The sequence below is a fragment of the Eptatretus burgeri genome, chromosome 6 (assembly GCF_056783735.1).
Source record: "Eptatretus burgeri isolate ZD-2024b chromosome 6, Ebu_testis_v1, whole genome shotgun sequence".
Taxonomy (NCBI): Eukaryota; Metazoa; Chordata; class Myxini; order Myxiniformes; family Myxinidae; genus Eptatretus; species Eptatretus burgeri.
The window spans coordinates 82052225-82067147 of record NC_140966.1 but is presented as its reverse complement, the minus strand read 5'-3'; the positions used below and the strand labels follow the sequence as shown (position 1 = coordinate 82067147).

The 14923-nt window shown below is 47.0% G+C and overlaps 1 protein-coding gene and 2 pseudogenes across 1 annotated transcript in view; 1 reads left to right on the top strand and 2 right to left on the bottom strand.

Moving 5' to 3' along the window:
* LOC147025174 (uncharacterized) overlaps positions 1 to 14923 on the top strand; it is an 80246-nt gene that overhangs the window by 17500 nt on the left and 47823 nt on the right. The gene's annotated exons all lie outside the window — the stretch shown is intronic.
* On the bottom strand, positions 1864 to 2818 carry LOC147025178 (uncharacterized; annotated as a pseudogene).
* LOC147025177 (uncharacterized) lies at positions 2862 to 14557 on the bottom strand (annotated as a pseudogene).

The window sequence follows — 14923 nt, the reverse complement described above, 5'->3', positions numbered from 1 at the left end:
CTGTATCACGTCAGGATTTTCAGTAACAGAAATATTCCCATTGCCTAGAAGTCAGGATTTCAATGAAATTTACAAAAATTCATTTATTCATTTATTTCATCATGAATGCTTCAAAATTATAGAAATTACAGAAAAACTCCACTAGAATGTAATTAAAAATGCTTTAGGCATTTGGCTTTGCGTTTGTGCTGCTCTGTGTCAGTTTCACGATGCAGGAACCAGCAGAAATCGCCCATCATGTTCGGGTTGTGCCGCCCTTGGTAACGCGTCTCCATGAGTGAAATCTCTTGGTGGAATCGCTCGCCGTGCTCGTCCGAGACTGCTCCCAAGTTGTCAGGGAAGAAGTTCAGGTGCTGGTGTAGGAAATGGATTTTCAGGGACATCCTGGAGCCAAGTTTCCTGAAGGACTCCAGCAGCTGCTGCACTCTTTCTTCATAGTTGTCCGCGCGCTCGTTCCCCAAGAAGTTGTCCGTCACAGCTTTGAAGCTCCTCCACGCTGCCAGCTCTTTGGGGTTTAGAGTTGTCGGAAAAGTTTCGTCCTTCATAATCTGTCGGATTTGCGGTCCAACAAAGACACCAGCCTTGATCTTGGCCTCCGACAAGGTGTTGCCAAACTTTTCCTTGAGGTATAAAAACCCACGCCCATTCAGATCCATTGCCCGTACAAAACTTTTCATCAAGCCGAGCTTTATGTGGAGTGGTGGAAGGAAAACCTTGGCTGGGTCGACAAGGGCGACATGCTTCACGTTGTGTCGACCAGGTACATGCTCTTTTCGCTCTTCCCAATCTTTCTTCGTTCAGTGATTCTTGTCGTCTCTGCTATCCCAGAGACAAAGGAAGCACATGTATTTCGTGTAGCCTGACTGCAGCCCTAACAACAGCGCCACCACTTTCAAGTCTCCGCAGATGTGCCAGTTGAAGTCATTGTACTTGATGGAATCAAGCAGCTGCCGCATAGTCTCATAGGTCTCTGTCATGCCGAACGCGTGAGCCAGTGGGACTGATGGTTTCTCGTTGCCATTGTGGAGCAAAACAGCCTTCAAGCTGTTCTTCCCCGAGTCGATGAAGAGGCGCCAGTCTGCAGGATCGTGATCACACCCAAGTTCTTTCAACAGACCGTTGATGTCACTGCAGAATGTCATCGTGTCTTCCATCTCAAAGAACTCAGCCATGTCTCTGTGACGTGCTCTGAACAAGGATATCTTGGTGTTAGGTTCAAGTAGATTCCACTGCTGCAGCCTTGATCCAAGCAGCTCTGCCTTCGCCTTTGACAGCGAGAGATCTCTTACAAGATCATTTAAGTCTCCCTGGTTCAGAAGGTGTGATTCTTGAGTGTCGGGTTCAAAAGGTTCATCATCACCATCCTCTTCACCACTGCTTACAGCTATGTTCTGATCAGCTGGAGGTGTTGGAACGGGGTTCTCGTCATCATGAGGCACAGGTTTACGAGCAGAGACTCAGTCAGCGTACTTGATGTGACCTTTATTCTTCTTGTTGAAGCCGGCGATGCTTGTGCAGCAGAAATAATGTGCAGAAATCGCAGTTTGTGCCGAAATCGGCGGTATGATTTTTTTAGTTCCATTCGCAGAATAAATTTTTTGTAAAATTTCACGAAATTCCGAAATCATCTACCGGGTTCACATCGGTGTGGAATTTTGTTCTAAATCGACTTCCAAGACAAAATGAGAAACTCCCACTCGGCCCCACTAAAAACCCTATCGATTCATATCCAAAAGACATAAAACAATAAGAAACTACTTATTGGACAAACTGAAGTGAGTTTAATTCACATTGTGAGGCCAAAGAGATGCCTACAGTTATCAAGTAACAAGTCAGCATTCAGACGTGGCAACTTTGTTCAGTCTATGATTTCGACTTTTGCTTCCTAAGATTTGGGAGCCATTTTCTGTCTTGTTCCATGACTTGCAGGACACTCTAATATTTCTCTTCCGTTCTGGCAGATTGCAGGAAGTCCGTGCTCAGTTTCACCGCCCTTTCAGCAACATCGTTTGTCATGTTGAGTGATCTCGCTTTACATTTAGATGTCATGAATTAGGTGAGATCATCCCACTTATCCACGTCCTCCAACAGAAAATCGGTCAAGATCGAGTAATCTGAACATGAACCACGAGTCCTCGGTTACAAGGTCAGCAAGTTTTGTTTGGATATTTATATTGGCTGGAAAGGTAGGTTTTCCAAATCCAGTGCCAAAACGCTCCTTGGGCAAATTCTGCATCAGATCGTCGTCTGGTTTCAATTCAATTCGCTTGTCAGCAAGCCCGCGTCGTTCACTGTCAGGAACAAGTTTGCTGAATAAGGCCAACGGCACCATTTCTGCGGTGAGATACCACGAATGTCGTTTGAAGGCTTCTCAAGCGCTGTCTGAGATTGATTCACTGATTTTAGCATTACGTAGTATGTCCTTGAAAAGGGTCAAATCATTCCATGGCGAGTCTGTAGCGTGAGAACAGGTCGCCCACCACTTGAAATAAATCAGTGCCACGAATGTAACGAATTCTCATATATTGGGGACCTGCTTCTGTGTCGTAACAGTACCAAGCGGTAATGTCTCTATTTGCTGTGCCAGTAATGCCATTTTCAACGAATAGATGACTTTTGCCATCCCTCTGGCCTTGTGAATCGCTCCTGGCCAATGGAAATTGAAATCGCCTTCATTCTGGCCCAGATACTCTTGTACAAGCTTGGCGAACTCTTCGTAGTCCTTCCTCTGATACTTTATACTGGAGGCTGCGATGATCAGAGTTTCAGCTCTCCAGTCCTGGATGACGACTTGCACTTCATCATCGCAGGAATCCATATCGAACGTACACAATAACACATCGTTAGTGTGTGGTGCAGAGTCAAAATTCGAGCGAAATCTCTGAAATACAGATACATCAGGGGATTTGGATGACTCAATGTTGAGATCAAAAAAACGTGTCCGATTATGAGCTCGCCTACATGGTGTCGACAGGCGGATCACAACAGCGCTCTTCCTAGGTCGTTCTGGATGGTGATGCATGCAGTGCTAACATGACCAGTGTTACTTGATGTGGTGTCAAACACCATATTCACAATATTTTCAGTGCAGTTCCAGGAACTCACCAATTCCATAGTATTGTGACGTTCACGGGACTTGAACAGTCCCGCCAACGTAGAATGAGCCGAAACGATGGAGGCGGTTTATTTATTTATAACCCAAACATGGCGGTTCTAATCGCTCCACCACAAACGGGACGAGGAAGGTGGCACGAGTCGCTTTTCACTGAGTTGATGATGTTTATTTGTTTTTATTATTAACCAGAAATAACAAGACTCGGCAAGAAGAGGGATCCGGGGCGATTCGACGGGATGGTGTGGGATCGGGCGTGGGGAAAACACAGACAATTCCAATGAATATACAGATCTCAAACCCTCTAAGGCGCCAAGTACACACACACACACACACACACACACACACACACACACACACACACACACACACACACACACACACACACACACACACACACACACACACACACACACACACACACACACACACACACCGTAGCTATTTCTGGTGGTCAGGCTGGACCGTGGTGTGGACGCAACTGTCCCTGGATTGGCGTCGGACGAGCTGGCCTTGCTCTTGTCAGGGGGGGGGGCGGAGAAACCGTGGTGCTGTCGACTTCCTGGTCTTGGCCCAAGTCCGCTCACAGCCGCCAGGGAACCAGTTCTGGCGCCAAATTGCGAGCAGGAGAGGGAGGCAGGTCCGCCCGCCGTTCGACCCCGTACTCCGAGTCAGCAGAACCCCAGAGCCAACCAAGGTGAGGCACAAGGCTCCAAGACACGATGAAAAACAGGATCGAATCCGCGCAACAACAAGCACGCTTCCAGCACAACAACCTCCACCACAAAAAAAACACGATCTTTTTGTCCCGATCTTCTTCCTCTTTCTTTTCGACCCCGAACAGAACTTTTTTATCCTCCCGTCCTCGTCACTTCCAATCGAGCCGTTTATTGGCCCACCGCTGTCGCCTTCCGCCAATCGTGATCACGGGGCGGAGCCATCCGCAGCACTGTCCTGTGACGTCACGGCCAGCCTCCAGAGAATACTAAAAGGGGTTTACGCAGACACACTTACCCTATCCCGTAACCCTATCTAATTACGTGACAATTATCATTTCCCCCTTGAAGAAATGAACATTTACTAGACAACTTATCACCACTGAATTGCTACTTATTACATCGAGATCCTGGTAAACTCGAACAGCATGGCATACCTAATTAAACATCCTAATTACCCTTTGAATGCATACCACCCCCCCCCTCAAACGTAACAGTATGCTCAGTGATAATCTCACCAGCACGTCGGTCACTTCCCGTTGGATAATGGGGAGTGCCCAGTAATTTCACATCTGTGGAATCGCCAACAAGAACTGCCATTCGTTCCTCAGTCACGTATTGATTTGTCAGTGACTTCATTTTCTTTGAGTCCCAGTGAAGCGATGCTACCTTGGGTGGCATCCACAACTCATTCACCGATTTAGCAATCTTCCCTCCAATTGATCTTCTGGCCCTATCTGCACTAGAATACGACATACAAACTTTGGACGAGTCCCCTCCACATTCCTCAATCACAGCTGCTGTGAAAGATGCTTGCTGTGTCGGAGTCATGTTCATTCGCGTAGCTAATAATGTCAGGTCGGGTCAGGTATGGGAGCATGTGCCAGAACAGCACGTCGCTGCGTCCACTTTCTGCCGGTACTCCAGGGGCCTCCGTCTGGCCATCCCCCAGGCAGATGCCAGGCCCATCCCCATCTCCTTGAGATGATGGTCAACCTGTTGCAACCATGAGGCACGTGGTCGACCCACTGGCCTCCTCCACTCATGAGACTCCCTCGCTGAGAGAATCTGGTGAGCAGGATCAGAGTCAGGAAAACGAGCCACATGTCCATACAGCCGCAACTGACGCTCACGGACTATGCAGGTAACAAATCTCATCCGAGTCTCTCTCAGCAACCGCTCGTTGGACACAAAATCCGACCAGCGATAGCCAAGGATTCTCCGAAGAGACCTGGTACCAAAGGAATTTAGTCTCCGTCTCAGATCCTTGGTCAGAGTCCAAGTCTCGCACCCATAGAGCAAGACTGGAAGTACCAAGGACCTGAAGACTCGGACTTTCGTCCTCCCGCACAGGTACCGGCAGCGCCACACCCCATGATCCAGTGAATCCATGACTCCCCAGGCCCGACCCAGACGTCTATTGACCTCTGACTCGCAGCCAGCAGAGACATGAATATCACTGCCAAGGTAAGTGAATCTCTCCATGACCTCAACATCCTCACCACAAACAGACACAGACAGGACAGCAGCAGCATCCAAGATGTCACCGAAAGCCTGGATCTTAGTTTTGACCCAAGAAACCCGTAATCCCAACGCCTCCGACTCCTCATTCAGCACCTCGAGGGCCCCCAAGAGGATGTCTAAAGTCTCCGCAAAGATGACTGCATCATCTGCAAAGTCAAGGTCCGAGATCTTGACATTCCCAAATGACGCACCGCAACTTGATCTCTCTGACATCCTCCCTAGAATCCAGTCCATACAAGTGCTGAAAAGTGTGGGGGCAAGTACACATCCCTGACAAACTCCAGTAACAACTGGAAATAAGTCAGAGATGGTACCACCACACTTCACAGCACTCTCAGTACCAGAGTAGAGTTCAGACATCAGATCGATCAGTTTTGGTGGCACCCCACGAAGACCAAGAATCCTCCAGAGGACATCCCGATTCACTGAATCGAACGCTTTACAGAGATCAACATAGGCTGCAAGCAGCCCCTGCCGAAACTCTTGCCGTCAATGAGGACATGGTCAATCTCCTTTGCCACACCGCCAGCGTTGGAATACCAAGTCCAGCGATGAGCTTGTGGGCGCTGAAACCATGAACCAGCCACCCTAAGTCCATGACTTCTTGCAAAGTCAAGGAACTTAGTGCAACTCTGGTTCATAGTTCCTGACCCATGGGGACCAACACACACCTCATAACCGTCCCTATCAGTTCCAGTTGATGCATTGAAATCCCCCAAGACTAGAAGTGTATCTCGTCTGGGGCACTGATCAACCACAGACTCGAGTGTGGCGTAGAATGCATCCTTCACGGTGAGATCACTCGCCTCAGTCGGAGCATAAACAGAGACCAGGGAAATGACACCTAAGGAGTGACGAATCCTTAATCTCATAATACGCTCGTTGACCGGTGTTACCTCAATTATCATTGGGGTCAGCTTATTGGACACAGCTACAGCAACTCCTTGGGTATGGTAACCATCAGAGCGACCAGACCAATAGTAGGTGTAACCACCCACCATTATCTCGGCGCAATCCGGTCTCCGAACCTCAGAGAGAGCTGCAATCCCGATGTCCAAACGCTTGAGCTCAGATGATAACAGAGACAGGTGATCATCCTCTCTTAGGGATAGGACATTCCAGGCACCCACCCGAAGGGACCGCCTCAGGTTAATCCAACGAGACCGCCGTCTGGTGGACGACACCTCAGCACCACTCCGACACACTCTCCCGCAATCTGACCCAGGGATGTTACCCCATGGTTTCCCTCCTATCAAAGATTGGGGGTCCCGAAGGCTTTGCCCCAATCCCGTCATCCGGTGAGCTGCCCTGCGAAGGGAAGCTGCACAGGATGTACTCCCACGGAGTGGGTTTTCAGATTTTTTTTTGCGTTTTTGCGTTTTGCGGAATGAAGGGTTTTACGGTGGCCGGAGTGCAAATCCTGCCACCAACCTCCTAATAAGAAGTTACCCAACTGCAGGAGGACGTCCGCAGACACAGTTGGGCACTAGATATGGAAGGCCGTTGGCTCACAAGGAGCTCCTCCACCCTTTGACAGGTTTTGTTTTTAATCCTGCTGGGTGTCCATATCCAAACACCCTCCTCACCAGAAAACCTGGTGGGGGAGACGGTTTAGTCGCCGACAACCCGACCATGGAACAGGTTAGTACAGGTTTACATGGTACCTGTAGCAGGTCACAGATCGAACCTGACCTGACATCGACAACCTGACCTGATAATAATGTCAAACGCGGAGATTTGAGAATGTTGTGTGGAATGAATGCTGATGTCCCAGAGCGGGATGTTCTATGGTGGCTCCGTTTGGGCGTGAGTGAATCGGATGTGGTGGGCTCAGTGCTATTGTCTTCTGCTCCCTCACATAGCACTATCCTCCAGCTGAACTCGTGAGTGAAAATCCTCCATTTCCACATCAGAACGGCATTTTCTATTGTCTTCTTTCTGCTTCTGCTCTTCACTTCTTTGGATCTGATGAGCCAACTTATTGTCATGACAACCAAATGAAGCCACACTATCTGCTTTCATCGATTTTAGGAATTCTATATCTTCAGTGTTTTTCATCAATGTTTCAGCATTAGGTGTCCACAACGGAAATGTTTGCTGGAAGCTTGACCGATTCTCTTCTAATTTTGCGATGATTGCTGGTGACTATCTTCTTTCAATTGGAGTTTCTCGCAGTTTGGCCTTTCGATCCACTAATGCAATTATTTTCTCACATACTCGTTTTGAGGATATCGGTATGTTCGCTTTGTGGTAAAATGGCACGATCTTTTCCAAGACTATTTTCGCGATATCACGTTTTGTGAAATTTTTGGCTCGTCTCTGCATCTGATGGTATTTGAAACACCTCAACACTTGCTCATTTGTGGGCAACCTCAAACATGTGATCTCGGCATCCTCGATCGTTATTATGGCTCCAAACCGAATATCTGGCTTTTGCGACGTGTTCCTGGCTTACCTCCATCCTTACACGCATCTTGTGCTTGGTTTTCCATCACTTGTACGAGAAAATGAAACACAGCCTGTAAAATAGCTCCGCCAAATAGATGACAGGAACCTGGATTTCCTGGAAGTGCTAGTTTCGTTTTCAGAGAATGGTTTGTGGTGTGAAAAGAAGTACAAAAAACTTTCAACTGAGTATTTTGGGGTCATAAGATGTTGTAAGTTGTAAGCAATGTTGGATGGTTCAACGTTAAATTCAACTTTATCGTGGACCCAGTAGATGACCTCGCAAAGTTCTGATATTTTTATGTCATTTGTTTCATTGATAGGAACATAGAAAACACCCTGCCAATGCAGAATTTTGACATCGCGGCATCTGATGCGCGCTAACATGTACGTATCTCAAAAGTCCTGATTGAACTGCAATATGTAAACTTAAAAGGCAATTGCGCACAATACTGTTTTACTGCATGAAACATGGTCAGGTCAGGTATGGGAGCATGTGCCAGAACAGCGCGTTGCTGCGTCCACTTTCCGCCGGTACTCCAGGGGCCTCCGTCTGGCCATCCCCCAGGCAGATGCCAGGCCGATCCCCATCTCCTTGAGATGATGGTCAACCTGCTGCAACCATGAGGCACGTGGTCGGCCCACTGGCCTCCTCCACTCATGAGACTCCCTCGCTGAGAGAATCTGGTGAGCAGGATCAGCGTCAGGAAAACGAGCCACATGTCCATACAGCCGCAACTGGCATTCACGGGCTATGCAGGTAACAAATCTTATCCGAGTCTCTCTCAGCAACCGCTCGTTGGACACAAAATCCGACCAGCGATAGCCAAGGATTCTCCGAAGACACCTGGTACCAAAGGAATTAAGTCTCCGTCTCAGATCCTTGGTCAGAGTCAAAGTCTCGCACCCATAGAGCAAGACTGGAAGTACCAAGGACCTGAAGACTCAGACTTTCGTCCTCCCGCACAGGTACCGACAGTGCCACACCCCATGATCCAGTGAATCCATGACTCCCCAGGCCCGACCCAGACGTCTATTGACCTCTGACTCGCAGCCAGCAGAGACATGAATATCACTGCCAAGGTAAGTGAATCTCTCCACGACCTCAACATCCTCACCACAAACAGACACAGACAGGACAGCAGCATCCAAGATGTCACCGAAAGCCTGGATCTTAGTTTTGACCCAAGAAACCCGTAATCCCAGCGGCTACGACTCCTCATTCAGCACCTCGAGGGCCCCCAAAAGGATGTCTAAAGTCTCCGCAAAGATGACTGCATCATCTGCAAAATCAAGGTCTGAGATCTTGACATTCCCAAACGATGCACCGCAACTTGATCTCTCCGACATCCTCCCTAAAATCCGGTCCATACAAGTGCTGAAAAGTGTGGGGGCAAGTATACATCCCTGACGAAATCCAGTAACAACTGGAAATAAGTCAGAGATGGTACCACCACACTTCACAGCACTCTCAGTACCAGAGTAGAGTTCAGACATCAGATCGATCAGTTTTGGTGGCACTCCACGAAGACCAAGAATCCTCCAGAGGACATCCCGATTTACAGAGATCAACATAGGCTGCAAGCAGCCCCTGCCGAAACTCTCGTCTGCGTTCGGTGAGGACACGAAGGGCAAGGATACGGTCAATCGTTGACCTCTTTGGTGTAAAGCCTGACTGCTCTGGATGCTGGTGCTCAAGCAGATGGTGGCGAACCCTCAAGAATTATCTGAGCAAAGACCTTGCCCGGCACTGAGAGCAGCGTCACCCCTCGGTAGTTGTTGCAGTCTTGGCGATCACCCTTCCCTTTCCAGAGAGGGACAACAAGGCCCCTCTTCCAGTCAGTTGGGATGATGCCTGTGTTCCAGGCAGAGCATAAAACTGCATGCAATGACACGAGTGCAGCATTTCCACCAGCCTTGAGAAGTTCGGCAGGGATGCCACAGATCCCTGGAGCTTTGCCCCGTTTCAACTGGTTCACCGCAGCCCGTGTTTCCACAAGCGAAGGTGGACCACAGTTGATTCGAGGGTCAGCAACAGGGATTGTAACACCCTTGACGTCCAACTCGACAGCTGGGGGATCAGCCTGGTACAACCGCTCAAAGTAACCGGCCCAGCGGGCCTTCACTTCAGACTCCTCTGTCAAGAGCCTACCACTCTCTGCTCGAACTGCAGTGCTCCGAGGGATGGGTTTGGATGAACGTAATGCGCGAATTCCCCTGTAAGTGGGACGAGAATCTCCTGTCCACAGATGATGCTCTACCCCCTCACAGATTCCTCGCACATAGGCCTCCTTGTCCACCCTCAGTGCACGTACAGTTTTACGCCTCAGCTCCCTGAACAGCTCAGCTCTGCCATTCAGCCTGGCCCTGCGACTCTGGTCAATGGTATCCAGTGTCCCTTGAGAGACAAAATTCTTCTTTGCCCTGCGGTGAGCTCCAAGACATCCACTGGCAACATCAAGGACTGTGGTCTTGAAGGCGCTCCACAACTCTTCAGGACCCCCCAATGCACCCAGACCCCCCCCCCAAGTGTCCACTCAGCCTGTTCGCAAACTCCTCAGCTACTCTCTCATCCCTGAGCATGGCAACATCCAGCCTCGGCTGGGATGGTACCATTCTCCAGGATTTAAGGTGCAGCTTTAGAGTTGCTACAAGCCTGTGGTCAGTATTGAGGAACTGAGCACTCCGCTAGACCCTGCAGTTCTGGATCATCCTCCAACGACCGTCAATGAGGACATGGTCAATCTCCTTTGCCACACCGCCAGCGTTGGAATACCAAGTCCAGCGATAAGCTTGTGGGCGCTGAAACCATGAACCAGCCACCCTAAGTCCATGACTTCTTGCAAAGTCAAGGAACTTAGTGCAACTCTGGTTCATAGTTCCTGACCCATGGGGACCAGCACACACCTCATAACCATCCCTATCAGTTCCAGTCGATGCATTGAAATCCCCCAAGACTAGAAGTGTATCTCGTCTGGGGCACTGATCAACCACAGACTCGATCTGCTCTGTCAGTGGAATCGTACTAGCAACTCCTGACATTCCCACTACTTTTACTCGTTCTCGCGATAACGGGGCGTCTGGGAAATCGCTCCTTCTGAGCGCAGATTTGGTTGCTCCTGTGTTGACTAAGAAAGGAATCTCTTGGCCTTCAATTTTCAAAGTCAATTTCGGTTCGTCACATGGTTTCAAAGTCAGGAAGGGTAACTCAGACGAAGTCGCTTCTTTTCTTTGTCATAAAACGAATGGGTTTTGGGTTTGAAATGAACCTTAAGATGGAGGAAGAAATGAGGGTGGAGGAGGAGGGAACGAGGCTGGGGGAGGAGGAGGAGGGAATTCGGTTTGAGGTGCAGTGGGTTGAAATGAACCAGCTTGCTCAAACTGTGTTCCCCATCTTTCCTGTTGTCTATAATATGGATTTTCATTCACTGGAGGCATGGAGTGTCTGCGAGTTTCATCTCTGTATTGTGCCGCTGGTCTCTGTTCTACCGGTTCATACGTACTATAAGTTCGACTGTTTCTACGATTTCGGCATTCGTTAGCCCAGTGTCCTTGTTTTCCGCATGTATAACAGAAATCTCTGCGCTGGTCTCTGTATTTTGGTGTCTGACGGTAATAGGTTTGCCCTCGGTTTTGTGCATTATATCTCGCATTCCTTTCCCCGGGGCATTCGCCTTGACCTTGAACCTGGGATAGCATTAATGTTGATTCGTTTTCCTCGTCAGAACGATGTTTCAACAATGAATTACAATGCGTTAATATTCCATCAAGTCTTTCACTTCCTTTAATTCCCAACCAATACATACTCGCTTTATTTCATTTTGTAATTTGGCCGTCAAACCATTAAGGTATACATGAGCAAATGGTACTCCCTCTTCTTTCAGTCCAGAGTGACATTGGTATACACCCTGAAAACGCTCTAAGAACTCCAATGGGTCCTCGCCAGCGCGTTGCCTGCACATCTGTATTTTTGCCCAGTCGGTCTTAAGTGTTACCACCTCTGTGACAGCGTCAATGAGGGTGTCGATATGTTCTTTGAGCTCCTCCCTGTCTCCAGGAGCTTCATCTGGCCATGCAGCTACCTGTTTCAATTGTCGGAGTAACCCCTCTGGTACCACTAAATTTAATAATATTTCCATGTCCATATATGTTGGCTGATGGCATGCCACCACCACGCGTAGTTCCGCCTGGAATTTTTTTGGGTTCTCTCGTATCTTCGGCATCTCATTTACGATGGCTCTTAATTCAGAGCCCCACGGACGATACATCGCTTGTACCTCCCTTGTACCCGGGTAATCTCGCAATGGAAATGCGCCTATGAGTGCCTCATCATCTCCGTCCTTCGCGGTCTCTGACATTATTTTTTTTGATCGAGTTTGTATTTTACCCTTGTCAGCAAGAGGAACTTTATTTTTGCTTTGTGTTCTTGTTTCTTTCTTAATTACTCGCCTGGCTCCCCGTTGAGCCTCTCCTTGCCCTGTGGCATCATCTCCCTCTGTCTCTCCCGCTTCTTCGTCCTCGAGCGGTTGTGCTATCGGAACTGTGCACTCGTGATCAAACGTTCCATTCTCAGGGAAGGGTAATCCACTATTTTTGGTCCAATTGCACCATTTCCCCATGTCTCTCACAGCTTCAGGCCCATACTTATCAAACATAATTCTTGCACATGTACCTCTCCGTGGTTTTTGAATACAATTTGCCTCGGTATACACAATTTCATGAAACATGAAAACGTATATATTAATTAAAAAAACTACAAATCTTTGGAAAAACAAAACACTTTTCCATACTTTTCTTCAAAGCCGCAATTAAGCTGCAATATTTAAAGGTAATTTCACACAACACTGTTTTATCGTATGAGAGAAGAAAATGTATATATTAAATCTGTGAAGAAAATACTTTTTACATACTTTCTCAGAAGTTTTTGCATTTAATGTCACTTGTTATCAACAAGTCACCTTTTGTTGAACTGACTCGCATGTCATCCGTAAGTTCTGCACATGTAGCGGATGACTACTTCCTTTTCGTTGAAATGTCTTGGGTCCAGACATGCTAAGTGTCTGGCAAGGGCATATTTGATTAGTGCCTTTTCAATCAGCTTTGACACTAATTCCACAAGAAGCCGTCTGCATTCATTGCGAAACTCGAAAACTGCTCTATCGGATGCTTTCTTGGAGCGAACAGCTTCATTCAGAGCTTTGTCAACAGCCAGTCCAATGTCAATCTTGGACAGATCGGCATAGTTGTCATCTTTTCTTACATCAAACGATGCCAGGTTTACAGGTGTGAGAGGTTGTGTGACTGAGTGCTTTATAAATATCTGAAGTAAGGCCAAAAAAAAAAAATGTTGCATTGGCGTAACGGGTCACTGAAAAATAGGGTAGGTCGGTCGGGATCTTTTTTTTTTTTTTTTCCCTAATAAATCCCAAAATTTTTGGATAATAAATCCAAAAATTTAATAAATCCTAATAAATCCCTCCCAAAATCTCCCCCGGCTCGAGTACCACCCTTTTTGTCGGCGGGTTCTGTCCGAAACACTTCCAGGTTTTTGCGATCGCGATCGCAATCAACAAGATACTTGAAATCGATAGCAAAAAAACGTAGGGTCAGCGGAATTTTTAGGGTCGGGCGGGTTACGCCAATGCAACATTTTTTTTTTTTTTGGCCTAGGCTTAGTATCAACTCATGCAAATCAAGTGAAATAAAAGGCAACAAGGGCTGACCATCTTGATAGGTTGTCAGGAATGGCGAAATTTGCTGGGATACGGCAAAGAAGAATTTCAATCTTGCCAGCATGAGGGGAGTTTGAACAATTTTTTTCACAGTGGAAAAGGACTGGTTGTCAAGGTTAGGAACTGATTCTTTTCTCACTTCTCCAACATACTTGCAAACACTGTCCCATATTTCTATCGCTCTTTGTGTGCAGGGTGAGTTGTCTAACCATCTTGTTTTGCAGAATTTTAGCGGTAGCTTGGTGCCATCTGTGACATGAAGATAGTCCTCTCTATGCGCAGGTGAGTCACAAAACAGGGTGTATAGGGCCCTTAAAAGTGAAGAAATTCCTCTCTCTGACTTCTCCACGCCGGTCTGAAATGCATCATGGAGGATGTGCAGTCCACATGAGCTTACATCTAACAAGGATTTCCCGTAATTTGTCTCCATTTGTGATTGCATGCTGCGATGGAACTTCCAATTCACGCTGGGTCCGTCCGTCCATGCTGATCTTTATCAGGTTGCGTGGATTTAAACCCTCCAACACGGTGTTAAATTCCTCCAGCATGTCATCAGCAGTACAATGGCTGACAAACTTTGAGTCCAAGTATCGTGATTTTTACCTCGTCATTGTCCCAAATACGGATGTAAAAATCCATCTGCTTCTGATTTTTTTTTTTTTATTCAAGGACTCATCAAAGAGTAGCACATAACTGCTGTTAACCTTTTGTTTCAGAAGCGATTTGAAGTGCGGTGCAAGACCAATTACGTTTAAGTAGGAAGCCTTCTTTTCTGCACATTGAAATTGTGATGCAATGCCGCTATCTGGGAACATCCTGTGAAAGAGTGTTCCAATACCTTGACAGGACCTGTATGATTGGTGGGACTCTATAACATGTAAAGCCCAAAGAATCTCTGCCTTTAGCACCTCATCCTTTGTGACAAAGTACTGTATTGTTGTTGGTCTCAGTGTCGCAGTAGTTGCTGTGCTGGATGGTGCCAGTCTGACATCAACCTCTATCTGCAGATCCACTGTAACATAGTTCATATCATAATTTATTAAATACATCAGTAATATAAAAAAAAAATTATCTAAATTCAAACCACAACTTTAAAATTGTTCCTTAATTGTTTTTTATTTTTAATTTCATTAAATATCAGTACGATTTATTATTTCAGTCGGTTTGATTCCAAAGCCATGAACTTTAGAACAATTTCGATGATAAAAAAATTGATTATCATAACCTTATCAATAACACTGGTCTGCGTCATTTCAGAGGTCTAGGTTTTCTCAACGGTTCTTGTATGCTTTTTGCATGCTGAATTTAGAAATGTATCTCATTTAGCTCAATCAGGTCAAGTTTTTAATTTGAACTTTTTATTTTATTTTATTTTTTATTTTTATTTTATTTAA